The 17,445-nt window shown below is 44.3% G+C and overlaps 1 long non-coding RNA gene across 1 annotated transcript in view; it reads right to left on the bottom strand.

Annotated features, from left to right (window-relative positions):
* Nucleotides 1-10,372, bottom strand: part of LOC132210259 (uncharacterized) — a 65,281-nt gene extending 54,909 nt beyond the window's left edge. The window contains exon 1 of the long non-coding RNA XR_009446500.1: nucleotides 10,324-10,372. This is a non-coding gene — a long non-coding RNA (uncharacterized LOC132210259). The remainder of the gene's footprint in view (nucleotides 1-10,323) is intronic.
* Between the last annotated feature and the right edge of the window lie 7,073 nt (nucleotides 10,373-17,445).

Genomic DNA, 17,445 nt, shown 5'->3' with positions numbered 1-17,445 from the left:
GAACATTTTCAAAATGCCAAAATACATGTAAGGAGACAAAAATGTTTTCCTTTCTCATTATCTTTAGTAATCTTTCATAACGTAATGCTATTTGATTTCTTTTATAAAATTGCAATACCCTGATTTCTTCATTACCTTTAGTACATACACTGTTATGATGCTATAATTGTAATAAAAATTGAGAAATTTCAAATCTACCCATTCCACCACTTATGCATCATTAATGAGCTACAGTAGGTTTCTTCTATCTTTTATGTTGTTTGCCCAGGTCAGGCACAGTGGGCAGAGGGGTACAATGCATCTGGAGGCAATTTTCTCTCTATACCACTCTCGGAATGTTAAACCAATAGCAAACAGATTAAACTGGTCTCTTCAGGGAAGTGCAGACTTAGTGACAGTTCTGGAATTTCAAACCTCTGATTATTGTTTCCTGGCTTCATGACAAGGATGATTTTAAAAATTTAATAACTACAAACAAGATTATATATGACTAAGATTCTCATCAGCTGGCTGATCTGATTAGTCTTCACCCTTGGACTGCAAGCAATTGTATAAATAAACCGCTTGGTTATGAAGGAGACAAGTAACAGAAGAGCTTTGATGATAAAGTCTTTCCCACCAGGTATGTACCTCTTTCTATATTGAGTAAAGTTTGTGAACACACTTCTCTTGTTTTTTTTTGCTACTCTGGGATGTAATTCCCTCAAATTCAGGTATTAATGATTATTAATAGCATACTATCGAAAATAAAAGCAGTTATCAACCAGGAAGGTCAGGAAATTAACACACCGAAAAAATTTAAACCACCATCAGGGAACAGATTTTTTGCCTTTCACCTAATTAAGTTGTCCCACCCTCCTAGGGGGTCAGGATGTTTCTACCCTCAGATGGTGATTCCTCTGACAGGTCCAAAGCCACATTGTGTCTCTGGGAGAATTTTCACATTCACTGAAAGCAAACAATTCAGGAGAATGACTGTCAGTATGTTCTCTGCTTCAGACAATAGTGAATCAAGTTCCAATAGTTTCCTTGGCATGATTTATCACCTATCTTAAAAACTGTTGCAGTTGTTCCCATTCTTGACATCAGGGGCCAGTTCTTTTCCCTTCCATGAGTGCATGGATTCTTGATGTAAACAAAAGCCACCAACATTGAGGACCTCAGCTGAAATACCACTTGTGGGACAAGTTTTGTTATTTTTGATCTGTTTGATTGCTTATAGCAACTCTTTCATCGATGATGGCTCATCCATGAATTCTACAGGGGATAAAGGGATATGGTTTGGAGAATACTGGCTGGTACTGTAGATTTGCATTGAAGGGCTGACGTAAAATTTTCTTTCTAACTTTGAAGGATAGCATTGTCTTCTCTGAAAAGAGAAACACCCTTTTTCTTTTAGCTAAGGGGATTTTGTTCATTTGGCCTTAGTCCATAGATGGTCTTGGTGTTTCCAAAACAATGGTCAGCATATTCACGGACGCTTTGCAATTTCTCTTTCCAATGTTAGCACTGAGAACAAAATACAATGCTGAGGGGAAAATTTCTGCTGCTTCTAACTTGGTCCTTGACTGTGCTGTTGAACTCTGCAGTCATGATACAACAATGTTGTTTTTGAAGAATTCACAATCATCTTTTTACGTAAAAATAAAATTAGAATTAAAACAGAAATGTCCAATTAAAGACACTCATGGGCTTATTTTCAATTTGCCATTCAAACATAAAATTAGGATTAATCATTTGTTATTTATAGAACAGCTGGGTTTTCTTTTAATAATGGCAAATAGTCAGAACACCTATTTTACAACAAGTTGAATACCCATTCTCTACGTGGAAGAAACATGGCCAGAAGCCTGGAAACAAAACAAATGATTTTTTTTAAATGGCAGTGAATCACTGAAGTATAAATTAAAGAATAAATCAAGTAACTGATTAACAAATTGTCAAGATTGGGTGTATTCCTAAGCAGGACAAACAATTGCAGGCGGACAACTACAATTGTTGCTAAATATTTTTGTAAATTGATGAAAGAGCTGTTGATAGATCAATTGGCGATGTTGCATTGCAACCTTAAAAGTAACAGTCAGTGGCAGCAATTTGCATCCCATCAGTGCACTTTTCACTTGTCAGTTATACAGGCAGGCAAAACAAGTCATTGAAACTAACCTTTCATGTCCATATTACAGCATTAAGGATAGAAAAAAAACTCCTTTCATAGTGAATTTCTGTATATCAGCAGGTAATTTCTCAGCTGGAAACTCTGTCACAGAATGCTCAAAATGTCATAAAATGCTTTGATCTACTTTGATTAAAAGCAAATATCATAAACACCAAGCTGAAAGCCTTTTTAGGTAGATAAAGGATGATGCCAGCTTCTTATTGACAATTTCACTCTGTATCAGTTTCTTGTGAAGGTGACAGGCAGCTAAATTCTATATGAAGTCACAACATTAACTGTAGGCTCTATTTGTAATTTACAACTGTATCTGCTTAAGTTGAAAGCATCTTCCAATGTTCAGTTTGCATAGTGTCACTGAAAGATGAAGTAGAGCTAAAAGGCTTCTTTCATGAGTTTGTACATATATATTTTCTTGCATGCTGAACATCAATACCATTTTTTTGTAATATATACATGAAATCTGTGAGAGTCTTTCAGACGTTTTATATGAGAACAACCAAATGAACAGGGGAGAGGGTCAGATTATCAAACCCTGCTAAGCAGTATGTTTATTTAAATAATGCGCATGACAAGATATCACAATGGATATCATTAGATTTTCTTAAAAGTAATGTTTCAGTCGCTTGGAGAATTTGATTCTTTTGCATAAAATGTACAGCTGGTAATGGGTGGTTTCTTTGGGAATAAACAAAGGAAACCTGGGTTTATTGATATGGATTAAACACATTTCTAGGGAAGCAGGATTATTGAGCTTCAGAAATACAGCACCTGAAACTTTCATATATTACATCCTTTCCAAGTATACATTCAAACAAATAATATTTCCATCCATACAAAATGGGCTTTCAGGTTTGCTAGGGACTAGGGGTTTTTTTTTTGAAGCACATTATTTAACACTGAACAAGAATCTTCGTAAAGTTTCAAATAACTTAATTACTATGTTTTTACTGTACATTTTGATGCTAACTTACATAGCCAGTTTTGAGAAGACTTGTAGCTCAGGTTGAGGTTCTGGATGTGAGTTTGCTCGCTGAGCTGAAAGGTTCGTTTTCAGACGTTTCGTCACCATTCTAGGTAACATCATCAGTGAGCCTCCGGTGAAACAGAGACACACACTAGAATTCCTAGAAGCATGGCATTCCAACCGGGACTCCATCAACAAACACATTGATTTGGAGTCCATCTACCACCCTCTGAGAAAAAGAACTGGAAATGGCATCACCAACACAGGAAATGACATCAACACAGGAAATGACATCACTAACCCAAGGAAACCTAAACACATAAATAGAAAGCAGAACATAACACCAGCGCTTCACTGGAGGCTCACTGATGATGTTACCTAGAATGGTGACGGATTGTCTGGGAATGAACCTTCAAGCTCAGTGAACCAGCTTACATCCGGAACAAAATAAAGACCCACACTTTTGTGGACCGAGAAGAGGAGAGCGCAACTGTGTTGGAGTTGGAAGGAAGATGTCGGGTTGGCTGTGTATCCTTGCAACTGGTGGATCTTAATGCTGGCTTCGGCCTAACGCTGGTGCAGGGGAGCAGCCAACCTGCAACGATGGCTGCAGCGAGTACTCGTGCCCCGGGTCAGGGGGTCCGGAACACCATCCGAGCTTCCATGAAGAAGGTGGATGAAGGTGCACCTGTGGACCGCACCTTCTTCATGAAGAGGGTCCTATTGTACTGTTGTGGATTCGCTGCTGCGGACATTTACTGCCTGCAGGATTTCCCTGGAGGAGGTTTCTATGATGTAACCTTCAGGAGCGCCAAGCTTTGCGAGCGCTTCCTGGAGGTTTTCAAGGAAAAAGGAGGCGAGGGCCCCCTCTCTGTACTGACCGCCGTCCCGCTGTTTGTGATGCCAGCGCAGAGGAGCCATATGGTGACCGTCCACATGTACAACCCGCATGTGCCAGCAGCTGATGACCTGACCTTCCTGGGAAGGTACGTGAAGGTGGAAGGGGACCTAGCCAACATAATGGACCCCTTCGGGATCTGGACAAGTAAGAGGCAGGTCAGGGTGACGCTGAGGACGGGCACAGACGGGAACATCATACACCCACCATCCAGCTTCGCGATCGGCAGGAGCAAGGGCTACCTGACCTACGCAGGGCAACCCAAAATCTGCCATGCCTGTGGTAGGTCAGGTCACATGGCGGCCGACTGCAAAGTCACTATCTGCAGGGAGGAGGGACACCTTGCAAAGGATTGCCCAAAGGAAAAAAGCTGCAACTTTTGCGGGGAAGTGGGCCACATCTACAGGGCATGCCCGTGGCGGGGGACCACCTACGCCCAGATCGCCGGCAGGGGCAATGCGGGGCAAGCCCTCCCAGAGGAGAGGAAGGCGCCAGGCCCCTGCAAGGACCCCCCTAGTGTGCAGGAGGGCCAGGTAGTGCAGGAGGGGCCAGCACCGCAAAATGGACCCGAGGCCAGCAAAGCACCCCTGCAGGCTCCGCTCCCCGCCTCCCGACAACCTGGAGTTGATGGAGCAGGCGACATGTGACCCAGGGGAGTGGATGATGGTCCGGAAGCTGTGAAGGAAGCCGCGCCGGAGGGCCCCGGCTCCGCGACCATCAGGTGGGAAGAGGCAGCTACAGGGGGGCTATAAGAGCTCCTCTGACGAGGGGGATTCGGAGGTGGCCCAAGCCAGAGCCGGACTCTCCTGCCTCTGTAGCCCTGGCGGGGGGGATGCCACCCGGAAGGCAGCACGGACGGTTTCTTGAGCCCAGAGAGCGTCCAGCAGTTCGCCGAGGCAATGGGCATGAAGGGACAAAGGGAGGGGTGGACCTTGGACTCGGGGAGGGTACTGCGGTCACTGCCCACAATGGGGGTACGAGTTGCGAGTGTTAATGTGCGCAGCATCAAGTCCACTGCAAGATGTGTGTCCACGTTGGCCTTCCTGACCACCATCAAGGCAGACCTCCTGTTTCTGCAGGAGTGCGGGACACCGCACCTCAGCAGGTACGGGAAATGGTCTGGCACATGGACCTGTGGGCCTTCAATCTGGTTGGGGGGTAACGACTGTCGGTCCTCGGGCCTGGCTATTCTGCTGCGGGGGCGCAACTTCACCATCTCTCAAGTTCAGGAGGTGGTGGGGGGTGCCTCCTTGTGGCTGATGTCACCTACAGGAACGCTCCCCTGCGGCTGATCAACGTGTACGCCCCAGCGGTACGGAGTGAGCGGTTGGCCATCCTGCAGCGGCTTCCACCCCTGCTGGCTACGTCCAGGCCGGTCATCCTAGGCGGAGACTTCAGCTGCATCATCGATGCAGATGGAAGATCCGGCATGGGGACAGCGGTGGGGGGAGTCACCTGGACGTCATGTCCAGATTCCAGATGGGCACGGTGAAGGACGCCAAGCTGCTTGACGTCTTCAGCACCCCTGCAGACGGAGCACAGCGGAGATACACCTGGTCGCGGCCAGACGGGTCTATCCGCTCAAGGATAGACTTCCTGTTTGTGTCACGGACGTTCTCAGTCAGGTCCACCGGCGTCGAGCCGGTGTTCTTCTCTGACCACTGCCTCCTGCTGGCCGATTGTCACTTACAGGACGACCAGCAGGCCGGCATGGGGACGTGGAAGCTCAACACGACTCTGTTGACCCCAGAGAACGTCGAGGAGCTTAAGGGGGAATACGCCGGTTGGAGAACCATGAAACCCCTCTTTGAGTCTCCAGGAGACTGGTGGAAGACGGTGAAGGAGAACATCAAGAGGTTCTTTGTCCTCAAGGGTGTCTGGAAGAGAGAGAGGTGGGGAAAGCTGTCGCGACTCCAGAAAAGGATGCAGAACCTGCTCCTTCTGCTATCGATGGGGGTCGACGTCACGGAGGACCTCCGCAAGGTGAGGGGCCAGCAAGCCTTGCTCTTTGCCGCGGAGGCCTCCAGGATAATCGTCCAGTCCAGGGTCCGCTCCGTGGAGCAAGACGAGACGTGCTCGCATTTCTTTTTTCAGAAGGTGCACATAGAGAGCTCTGTGCTTAGCCGGCTGAAGGAGGACGATGGCTCGGTGATGTCGTCTCGGCCCGACATTTTGAGGATCAGCAGATCTTTCTATGCCGGACTGTACAATGCGAAGCCCACGGACAGCACGGCCTCCGAGTCGTTCCTGTCATCTATCACAGAGGTCTTAGATGACGGCATGAGGGAGTGGCTGGACCGGCTGATATCCCTGGACGAGCTGACCAGAGCCCTCAAGTCCTTTGAGAGGAATAAGACTCCCGGGAGCGACAGCTTACCGGTCGAGCTGTATTCCGCTCTGTGGGACCTGGTCAGTCAGGACCTGCTGGAGGTGTACAATAGTGCGCTTCGGGCAGGGGAAATGTACAAGTCCATGAAGAAGGGCATCATCACCCTCATTTACAAGAGGAAGGGGAAGAGGGAAGAAATTAAGAATTGGCATCCCATTTCATTATTGAACGTGGACTACAAAATCCTGGCCAAGGTCATAGCCAACTGGGTCAGGTCTGTCCTGGAGTCGGTGATTCACCCTGACCAAACCTGTGCTGTGCCAGGCAGGAAGATCACTGAGAGCCTCGCGCTCATCAGAGGTACGATCGCCTACGTGCAGTACAGGAGGGTGGACAGCTGCCTCGTCAGCCTAGGCCAGGAGAAGGCCTTCGACAGGGTCTCTCATGCTTACACGAGGGACGTCCTCTCCAAACTGGGTTTCGGGGATGGCATCCGCAATTGGATCCGGGTGCTCTACACCAACGTCGTTAGCGCAGTCTTGATCAACGGGTGGGAATCGGACAGTTTTCCCGTCAGATCTGGAGTCAGGCAGGGCTGCCCGCTCTCTCCTGCCTTTTCTGTGTGCTGTATGGAGCCCTTCACCGCATCCATCAGGAAGGACGTAAGCCTGAAGGGTGTGACTATCCTAGGCAGCGGAGGCCTTCAGGTCAAGACCTCCCTGTACATGGACGACGTCGCCGTCTTCTGCACCAATCGTCAGTCGGTGAGTAGGCTGTTGGACATCTGCGGCCAGTTTGAACTGGCCTCGGGTGCCAAAGTCAATAGGCGTAAGAGCGAGGCCATGTTCTTCGGGAACTGGGACGACCGCTCCTTCGTCCCCTTCACTGTCAGGACAGACTACCTGAAGGTGCTGGGTGTTTTGTTCGGTGGAGCTGGGGCGTGCACTAAGACTTGGGAGGAGCATATCACCAAACTGAAGCAGAAGCTGGGCAGGTAGACGCTCCGGTCCCTCTCCATCGCGAGTAAGAACCTGGTTGTCAGGTGCGAGGGGCTTTCGGTACTGTTGTATGTGGCGCAGGCCTGGCCTATTCCCTGGACCTGCGCCGCTGCGGTCACTCGGGCCATCTTCCACTTCATTTGGGGGTCGAGGATGGGCCGGGTCCACAGGGACACCATGTACAAAGACCTGGAAAACGGGGGAAAGGATGTACCGAACGCCACCCTCGCCCTTTGTGTGTGGCTGCATCAAGCTGTGCGCAGATCCTCAGTACGCAAACACCAAGTGTCACTACTTACTGAGGTTCTACCTGTCCCCGGTGTTGCGAAGGATGGGCCTGGCCTCATTGCCGCGAAACGCTCCGAGTAGTTGGACCGTCCCATACCACCTGTCCTTCGTGGAGAAATTTTTGAAAGGAAACACCTTTGACCACAAGGCCGTCAGGCAGTGGTCAGCACGTAGTATCCTCGAGACCCTTCGGGAAATGAAGAGGGTGGACCCCGTCGTGTGGTTCCCCACACAGACTGCCAAAGTCGTTTGGCAGAATGCCTCATCGCCAGAACTTTCAAACAAGCACAAGGACATTGCTTGGCTGGCAGTGAGAGGGGCTCTGCCAGTGAGATCCTTTATGCATGCCCGGAAACTCTGCGCCACCGCACGCTGCCCTCAAGGCAGCTGCGGGGTCGGGGTGGGGAACGAGACTGTCTATTACCTCCTTCTGGAGTGTGCCTATGCGCAGGAGGTCTGGAGGGGGATGCAGTGGTATTTGTCGAGGTTCGTCCCGAGCAGCTCCGTGACGCGGGACTCCGTGGTCTACGGGCTGTTCCCCGGGACGCACACCGAAACGAACATCAACTGCACCTGGAGGACCATCAATGCAGTGAAAGATCGTCTTTGGTCTGCCTGCAACTACTGACCCCGACCGAGTGTTGCAGACTGGCGCACTCCAAGGTCCAGGACTACGTGTTGAGGGATGTGCTAAAGCTTGGGGCAGCCACTGCCAAGGCGCGGTGGGGAAAGACTACCGTATGAAACCCCTCGTCCAGAATAGAAAAAAGGGCCCTATCTGGTAACTGGGCCCAGCTGGCACCTTCCCCAACTGGTCAGGGAGCCAACGGGGACTGTGCGGGAGACGACTGCTGGGGTATTTTCTTTGCTTTGTTTTTTTTTTCTTCCTTGTTTTGTTTTTTCCTTTAATTGGTGTACGTACCCCCTGGGTGACCCGAAGCAGCTTGCATGACTGGGTAGGTGTATAAATGTTTTTTTTTGTACATTCTATGAATAAAGTATATTTTTTCAAATAAAAAAAAGTGACGCAACGTCTGAAAACGAACCTTCCAGCTCAGCGAGCAAACTTACATCCAGAGCTGACTTACATTTTAAGAAAAAGGAATATTTTAATACAGTAGGCTCCTTCTCAGATGGCAAAAACATTATAGCTTAACTGTCTGTAGCACTTTGATTGTGTTTGATTAATAGCAAATATCTTAAAAAATCTTAAACTGAAACCCTTTGGAGTAAGTAAAGGTTGGGCACGTTCTTTCATTATAATTTCAATCAATATTAATTTCTTGCCGTAAAACAACATTTGTAACAATTGATATGACGCAGTTGTGCTTTTTTTAATGCAATAAGCCATAATATAATTCCTATGGGAATCCTCTTTACTGCTTATTGAAGAAAAATGGGCAAAACCAATGAATATATGCCAGGCAAGTTAATTTTTAGTAGATGTCGAATACTATGAAAAAGATGCATATTACAGTGTTGTGCACATTGTTATCACAATTGGAATTTGGATTTTTAAATTAGAGGCAAATGAATTTTTATTTTAGTTCGGTGAAGGTTATCTTCTTTTTTTATGGAAGATCAGAAAGTAATTTGGAATGGTGGCTTACAGATATCATGTCCAAGTGAAGGACCTAGCAGGAGACCAGCACTATTAATTGATGGGATTTTAACACTGCTGAGTTTATGAAGGATAGAGTAAACAGACTGGGGTCACTAATTAAGTTCTGACTTCAGTTCAGAACAATTGGGAATTTAATGGAAGAACAAAATTTTCAGTTTATGAGAACAGTCAACCTGGCAGCAAGAACTGAAAGGTAGCCATCACAACTGAATGGATGCTCAAGATGGCACGACTGGAAAGTTTTACAACTGCCTCAGGAATCCAAGAAGGAGAATTGTAACAAGTCATTAAGTAAAAGGTAAAATAGTTGAGACAGGAGTGATATTTCTCTGGGATTGAACATCTGTAAAAGATTATTGCTGGTTAACAGGATGAAACTTCGCTTTGTAATCAATATTAAGAACTTTCTAAACTGTCACATGTTTTCTTTATTGCAATAAACCTATTTTCTTGTGCTACTGAATATTAGCAGTCTCATGTGGATATGTTCAGATACTAGGCATCACAATGGTAACCAACCGCAAAAATGAATGGCCTATCAACCTAAAGCTCACTATAAGATCCGACTTTACTATAGCTGGAATCATAATATCATGAACTACTGCCAGGCACATATACCTGAGGAATCTTCAGACAATAATGCAGATACTTCCCAATTGTCAGAGCAGCACTGCCTGCAGCAACTGTAGTTTACAAGGATGCTCTTCCCTGGACCGACCTATCCCCTCCCTACCTCCCCACCTATACTCTCCTCTCCACCTATCTTCTTTTCTCTCCATCTTCGGTCCGCCTCCCCCTCTCTCCCTATTTATTCCAGAACCTTCACCCCATCCCCCTCTCTGATGAAGGGTCTAGGCCCGAAACGTCAGCTTTTGTGCTCCTGAGATGCTGCTGGGCCTGCTGTGTTCATCCAGCCTCACATTTCATTACACTGCCCATCATTGAGTTCTGTTTTGCATTTAAGCAGAGCTGCAGTGAAAGACTACTGAAACAAAGCTCTGTTAGTTGCTGGTAAAGTCACAACTGTCTTTAATTTTTATGCTTACCATTCATTTCAGACTTCCCTTCGAGATGTCAACTACGTAAGCCAGTCAGCTGCTCCTGAATAAATAGCCCAAGTAGCCAATTATTTACTTGCTTGAGCAAGAGTTCAGTCATTCCTTATGGGCAACAAATGTTATAGATTGATAGGACCTGGAGCAGTTCAAGGTGTAAAGTACCACATTCTGAGATGATCCTGCATGTTCTGTCACATAACGCTACTGAATCAATTAACAGGAAAGGATTCCACTTGCTTCGTGCACTGCTTGTCTGTGTCGACAGTATCAGATCATTTACGTGAATTTTCATTTTCAAGACACAGTCACAACACCTTCATTTTAAGGAAATCCAATGTTCAAACTTTATTTGACCCATAAAAGCAAGCACCCAGATGTTCTTGGCATTCAAATATTTCACCTGATGCCTGATATGTGGTACCTTAGAGGAAAACAAAAGCAGTGGCTAATTTGCTTACATTCACCGGAATCATCATTGATCATAATATATATATATAATATATATATATATATACACGTTAAAGGAATGTTCTAGGTTCACCGAGTTTAAAAATAAGGTTTCTCTAAAGCTATGCTGTTCCACTGTCAAGCTAAAGTTTTGAAGGCTTCCATCCTGTGCAAATTTTTCTTGCCAAAAGAAACATTAGAATATATAAAAACTGAGCAGGAGTAGGGCAATCTGTTCCTGGAATCATTCAATATGATCATGACTGATCTGAACATGGCATTAACTCAATTTTCCTGTTTGTAAACCAAAACCTTTGGCTTCTTCATAGATCAACAGCTGTCCACTTTATATTGAAAAAATTCAATGACCCAGCTTCCAAGGCTCTCTGGGGTACAGAATTCCACTTCACCAACGTGTCAATTTCATTTCAAAGTTTGATACCGTTCCCTTAACAATTTACATTGTTTCCAAGTGTTGTTTTATTCTAAGTTTAGTGGGATTATCATGAGGTTTCCAACTACCAGGATCCAATGCACATATACTGCAGATAATTAACACTGTCATTCTACATGTGCAGAATGAATTTTGGTAAGTGGATCAATATCAAGATAATATGAGCAAGCCCAAATTTGGAGGAGTTAGGCAGGCTTGCTTTTGAATTGATAGAAAATCTGAAAGAGATAACTTTTATTTTTTTCAGCTAAATGAATGTTTTCTTTATTTAAAACTGCTATGAGTAGTGAGGAAAATAGTTCAGTAAGTTCTTCACACCAGCAAGCATAATCAGGCACACATAAAATTCCTCTGTAAATTTAGAGAGATTGACTTCTGTGAACTGAAGGGTCAAGGTCAGTTACACCATTTTAGGTTGTCTTTATATGTTGGTTGGCATAACATGTACCTCAAATAATCAGATTCTTCTTGAGTAAGCTATCAGAAGTTTATTTGTAACACTAATTATTTACAAGGCAATGATATCGTATTTAAATGCATTGAGTCTGTGCTGAGTGATGTTACTGCATCTTACATATGCACACGCACATGCATAAGAATGACCGGAGACAAGCTGACAAGGTGGTTAGCTTGAAATGGAATGTCACATTGTGATGTCATGCAATCATTTTTAAAGAAAACCCTCTTTCAGAATGCACATACTGTTGAGTTATGTAGTACTGATATTACGAAATTCATGGCACTGCCATGATTCAGAGTGAATTTTCTGACATAATCTTTCACCACTGATCTCATCAGTTATGCAATTGGCCAACTGGGTGCCTACCTCATGGAATCGAGCAACAAGAGAGGTGGAAGTACTCACCACTGCCAGGATTTTACAATTAACACTAAATGGCACCATTTTAAACCCCAGCTCCACAGTACATCAAGCGTTGTAAACCACAAACCACTGTACTTCAGACCCTTGTGCTCCACTTTTGTTACCAGGGTCATGGCCCAGAAAGGGAACCTCATAGCGCAGTTCATTAACAGCGTCCTCAAAGGCTAGCAGACAGGATGAATACCATTCTCTTAATCTGTTGACCACTAAAGGAAGCTAAACAATCTAACACAGCCAGCCTAGTCTGAGATAGCAACTCAGATCAATACAGTGCCCTGGATGAAGCACGATACCCAGTAGTGCAAGAAGAAGCTTCTTCTGTGCTTCACAAGGGTAACTGTCATCACATTTCCTCTACTTTCTCATACTCGCAGGACCATTGCTCACTCTGGCCCTGCCAGTGCAACATCTCTCACTTACACTCACTACTGCTTGCAGCATGTCCATTCAACATCTTTCAACTACCTCTCTTCCCAAACTACTAACCCTCCCTATCTTGTTTTACCTAGTCACTTAACAGGGACACTTCACCACCTCTTCTGTCCCTGAATCACCATTAATGGCTCTTCAATCCACTTCCACCATGCCCAACACTCCTTTTGTCTCATTGCAGGAAAATGTGTCTCACAACGTGGCCAAGAGGGCAAAAACATCGTATTATAAGGTAGGATAAAGATGCTTTATTTGGCCAGAGAAGTTTGTAGCCATGAATGTAAGGATGTGAAAACCTCAGTCAGCAATGAACCCAGCAAATTTCATTGTGCTGCACTGTGCTGTTTTCCCATAAGGTCAGTGCTATCTCATTCTTAATCTGCACAAGCTTTTATCTCTTGGATACAATAAATTCTCTATCACCTCTTATTTTTGTATTAGCAGCAGTAAATAAACCTCCACCATGAACAGGCAGCACAATAGACCCTTTTTTCCCACCTCTGAGGAGGCATAATTATCAGTACATTTCATAGTTGTCATAACATTACAAAAAGAATTAGCCGCCAATGAATTGCAATATGCCTCCACATTCATGACATTACTGAATCAATGAATGCATGATGAATGCAATTCCACCTATCAAGGCCTCAAATTCAAAGAACTATACTCCACGTCTGAAAATAACAATGGTAACTTATCCACCATACTACAGGCAGTGGCAACTATTTTGTCTCATTACTGAACAGTTGACTTTGGATCGAAGGTGGCCAACTTTGAGCTTCATGGTCTCGTGATTGAGTTGCAGACTCTACCTGAAAACAAATTTGATCCATGTTTGCTTCATTTTTGTGTTGGTGACCCTGATAACATTTCAAGTCCCATATTTCCATTCATCCCCTTTATACAACTGTTTTAATACCTTCAATTTAATTCGTGAACTCATGGCTTTAAAAAGTGCCATGCTCTTACAGATCATGCACTCTCCCCATGCAGAACCCAGAGTACTTGTCATTTTTGAAACTTCACCACCACCCCAGCAGTTTTCCATTCTCTCCTACATTGTGAGATCCCAGCCTTCTCTCTTGAACCGCCCTCTTTCACAATAATCATTCCCTTCGTGACCCAGTCCAATGAACCCTAACACCAAACCTGAGCTTCCCACTTTCCCCAGGACTCCATCGGCTTGCCCTTTACCATTGACTGGGATAATATTAGCAGATGAACCTTTAATATTTTTGTCTTTGGTGGTTATTGTCTTAGGATAAACTTTACAATATTTAAATTCCACCCTAGAAATTATTGTTGTCAATATTAGCGACTGAATTTTGTTTGCAAATTCTCCTTATAGGTATAAACTCATGAGAAATCATACAGGCCATGAAAGAATGGAAACATTTTTTCATCATTTGGCTGGACTTATTTAATTTCTCTCCATCATTTATAATTTGCCTTGCTCGATGTGATGTGTATAATATCAACTAAAACTTGTTTAGTATTTTTAATCTATAAATGAGCAAGTTTATTATTGAAAACACAGGCTTAGTCCTTTGTTAATAAACCTCATGTCCAATCTTATTGGCCTGTTGTTTGTACAAGTATTCCTACAGTGCATTCCATTGGCATCTTTGTGACAATGAAACAATTACAAGCTCAGAGAATGTGGTCTTGACCTCAGAGAAAGCTTCCCACAAAGATCTAGTGATTCATCTGGCATGAACTTCCCATTTCCCAGCATTAGCTTGAATCCCGTGTCAGGTTAGAAAAATCTCCAGGTATCCAGCCGCATGATATAATCAAGTAGACTAAACACCCAATCACGATGAAATGTACTCAAAGACATCAAACCAAAAAGTAAAGTGTATTGATGATTCTTTACCTGTGTTAAATTCAATAAGAATCAAGGAAACATTCTCAACTGGTTGGAGTTATAACGAAGAAAGATGGCTCCTGCTGGTGGAGGCTAAACACCTCAGCTCCAGAAAATCACTGCAAGAGTTCTTCAGGGCGCGTCTTTTTCACAAACATCTTCAGCTGCTTCATCAACGATCTTCCTTCCACCATATGGTCAGAAGTGAGGATGTCTACCAATAATTGAACAATGTTGAGTCGCACTTCAGACCCTCATACACTGAAGCAGTCCGTTCTTGCAGGTAGAAATAACTAGATACTAATCAGGCTTGGACTAAAGAATGATAAATAATACACAAGTATCAGGCAATTGCAATCTTCAATAAGAGAGAACTTAACCATCTCCCTTTCAGTTGAACAGTCTTACAATTGCTGAAACTCCCACAATCAATATCTTGGTGGGAGGGAGGGGGTCACCATTGATCAGAAACATAAGGCCAACTATATAAATATGGTGTATATGGCAGTAGGTTAGAGGGTGAACATGTAACATGCATCCTGACTCTCCAAAGCTTGTCCGCATTTACAAAGCACATGCTATAAGTGGAAGTGTGATGGAATACTCAGCACTCTATTATCCAGGACAAAGCAGCTCTCTTGAATGGCACTCCCTTCAACACCTTCGATTCTCACTCCTTCCACTATCAAAACAATACTAGCAATGTGATCCATCTAAAATAAATTGTCCTTAAGTGGCTGAGTCTATCCCTGTAAAAATGCAGATGGAGCAGATTTTGGCAGGGTCCTCAGGGATTATAAAAGCCTGCAATCAAGGCAGAAACTTGAGCAAACAAGATGTAGAGATGGATGAACACAGCAGGCCAGGCAGCATCAGAGGAGCAGGAAGAATGCCATTTCAGGTCTGGACACTTCTTCAGGAATGGGGGAGGGGAAACGGTCTCTGAAATAGATGGAGGGGGTGGGACGATGGTAGAAGGTGGATAAAAGAACAGATAGGTGGAGAGAAGATGGACAAATTAAGGAGGCAGGAATGGAGCCAGTAAAGGTGAGTGTAAGTAAGGAGTTGGGATGGCGGTTGGTCAGTTGAGGAAGACTGACCAATCCCCATCCCAACTCCCTTTACAGGCTCCATCTCTGTCTGTCTTCTCTCTACCTATGTGTTCCTTTATCCACCTTCCATCATCGCCTCCCCCCCGCCATCTATTTCAGAGTCCCCTTCCCCTCCCCCATTCCTGAAGAAGGGTCCAGATCCGAAACATCAGCTTTCATGCTCCTCTGATGTGGCCTGGCCTGCTGTGTTCATCCAGCTCTACACCTTGTTATCTCAGATCCTCCAGCATCGGCAGTTCCTTTTATCTCTGAGAAACTTGAGAAACTTGCTTATACCTCTGTTGAAGCCACAACTCACCAAGCCTCTTTCATCCATCCAAACCTACAATCTGTGCCACCTGAAAAGAAAAAAGCAGCAGATTCATGGGAATTCAATCAACTACAAGCTCCTCTTCACGTCATACAGCATCCTGACTTGAAACAACATTCCTTTTCCTTTATTGCTGTTGGGTCAAAACCCTAAATTTCCCTTCCTAGCAAACAATGTAATTACATCTCTGTATCACAGAATGCAGCAATTCATGATGACAGCTCACCCATTCCTTGTCAATAAATTGACAATAAATATTGGCCTAGCTAACAGTGCACACATCCCATTAGCGAATAAACAAAAACACATAAGAGTGTGAAATAAGTGATAGTACTATACACATTAAAGGCTGAGATTTTATGAACAAACTTCAAGAGTAATTTATTATATTAAGCAACTAGACATTTTAAATTAATTGAAATAATTAAGCTACTGTAAAATTAGCTTGCCAGGACCAAAGAAATTACAAGTTATTAAATACCGTATCATTTAAATTAATTTAAATTGACAAGGTGGAACTTATTGAGATTCTAAAACCAATATTTGAAGTAACCCCTGAGAGCTTGAATTACTCAGGGCTGTGAAACAGGAAAATGAGGTCAAGAGACAATATGAAGTTGTGGCTCTTATCATTTGCCCAGCCATGTACATTGATACCAAGGATACTCAAAGGCTCAACCAGCGACTCACACAGGAAAATAAAATCCTTAAACTCATTTTTCCAAATACAACTGGGGGAGCAAGGTGGGTCAGTGGTTAGCACTGCTGCCTCACAGTGCCAAGGACCACATTTGATTCCAGCCATGGGCGACTGTCAGTGTGGAGCTTGCACATCGTCCCCATGTCTGCTTGGGCTTTCTCCGAGTCCTCTGGTCTCCTCCAGAAACAAAAGATATTCAGATTCGATGGACTGGCCATGTTAAATTGTCTATCATGCCCAGGGCTGTGCAGGCTGGCTGAGTTAGTCATGGCAAATGTAGGGTTACGAGGATAAGATAGGACAGGGGGGTCTGGGTGGGATGCTCTTTGGAGGGTTAGTACAGACTCATTGGGCCAAATGGTCTCTTTCTTCATTGTAGGAATTCAATGATCCTAATTGCACCCCATCCTTCACAAAACAGTGTTTTTGTCTGGCATACAGCCACTACAAAATGAGCTTCAACATGCACTGACATTCATTGTAAAACAACCAACAGATCACTAAATAGTGTATGATTATGGGGAGGTGATCATGTAGCCATATTGTTACCAAACTAGAAATCCAGAGCCCCTCGCTAATGCAGTGCTGAGAAGGGTTTCAATTCCTCCAAGGTAGATAGTGAAATTCCACTTCAATTATTAAGTCTGGAATTAAAAGCTAGTCTAATGGTAACAATGAAGCCATTGTCAATTGTCATAAACCTCAACTGATTCACAAATGTCCTTTAGAAGAGGGAAACTGCCATTCTCACTTGGTTTGTGACTCAACACCCACAGCATTGTCGTTGACTCATAACTGTCCTCTGACTCATAGGCAGTTGTATGTGGACATTTTTTAAAAGTACAGAAGTGCTTCCAACATAGGAAATAAAGCAGAAACTTCTTACCACAGTCAAACAGCTCATA

Source organism: Stegostoma tigrinum, chromosome 11 (genome assembly GCF_030684315.1).
Source record: "Stegostoma tigrinum isolate sSteTig4 chromosome 11, sSteTig4.hap1, whole genome shotgun sequence".
Classification (NCBI taxonomy): domain Eukaryota; kingdom Metazoa; phylum Chordata; class Chondrichthyes; order Orectolobiformes; family Stegostomatidae; genus Stegostoma; species Stegostoma tigrinum.
The sequence above is the reverse complement of the archived record's forward strand: the minus strand, read 5'-3'. Positions and strand labels throughout refer to the sequence as shown.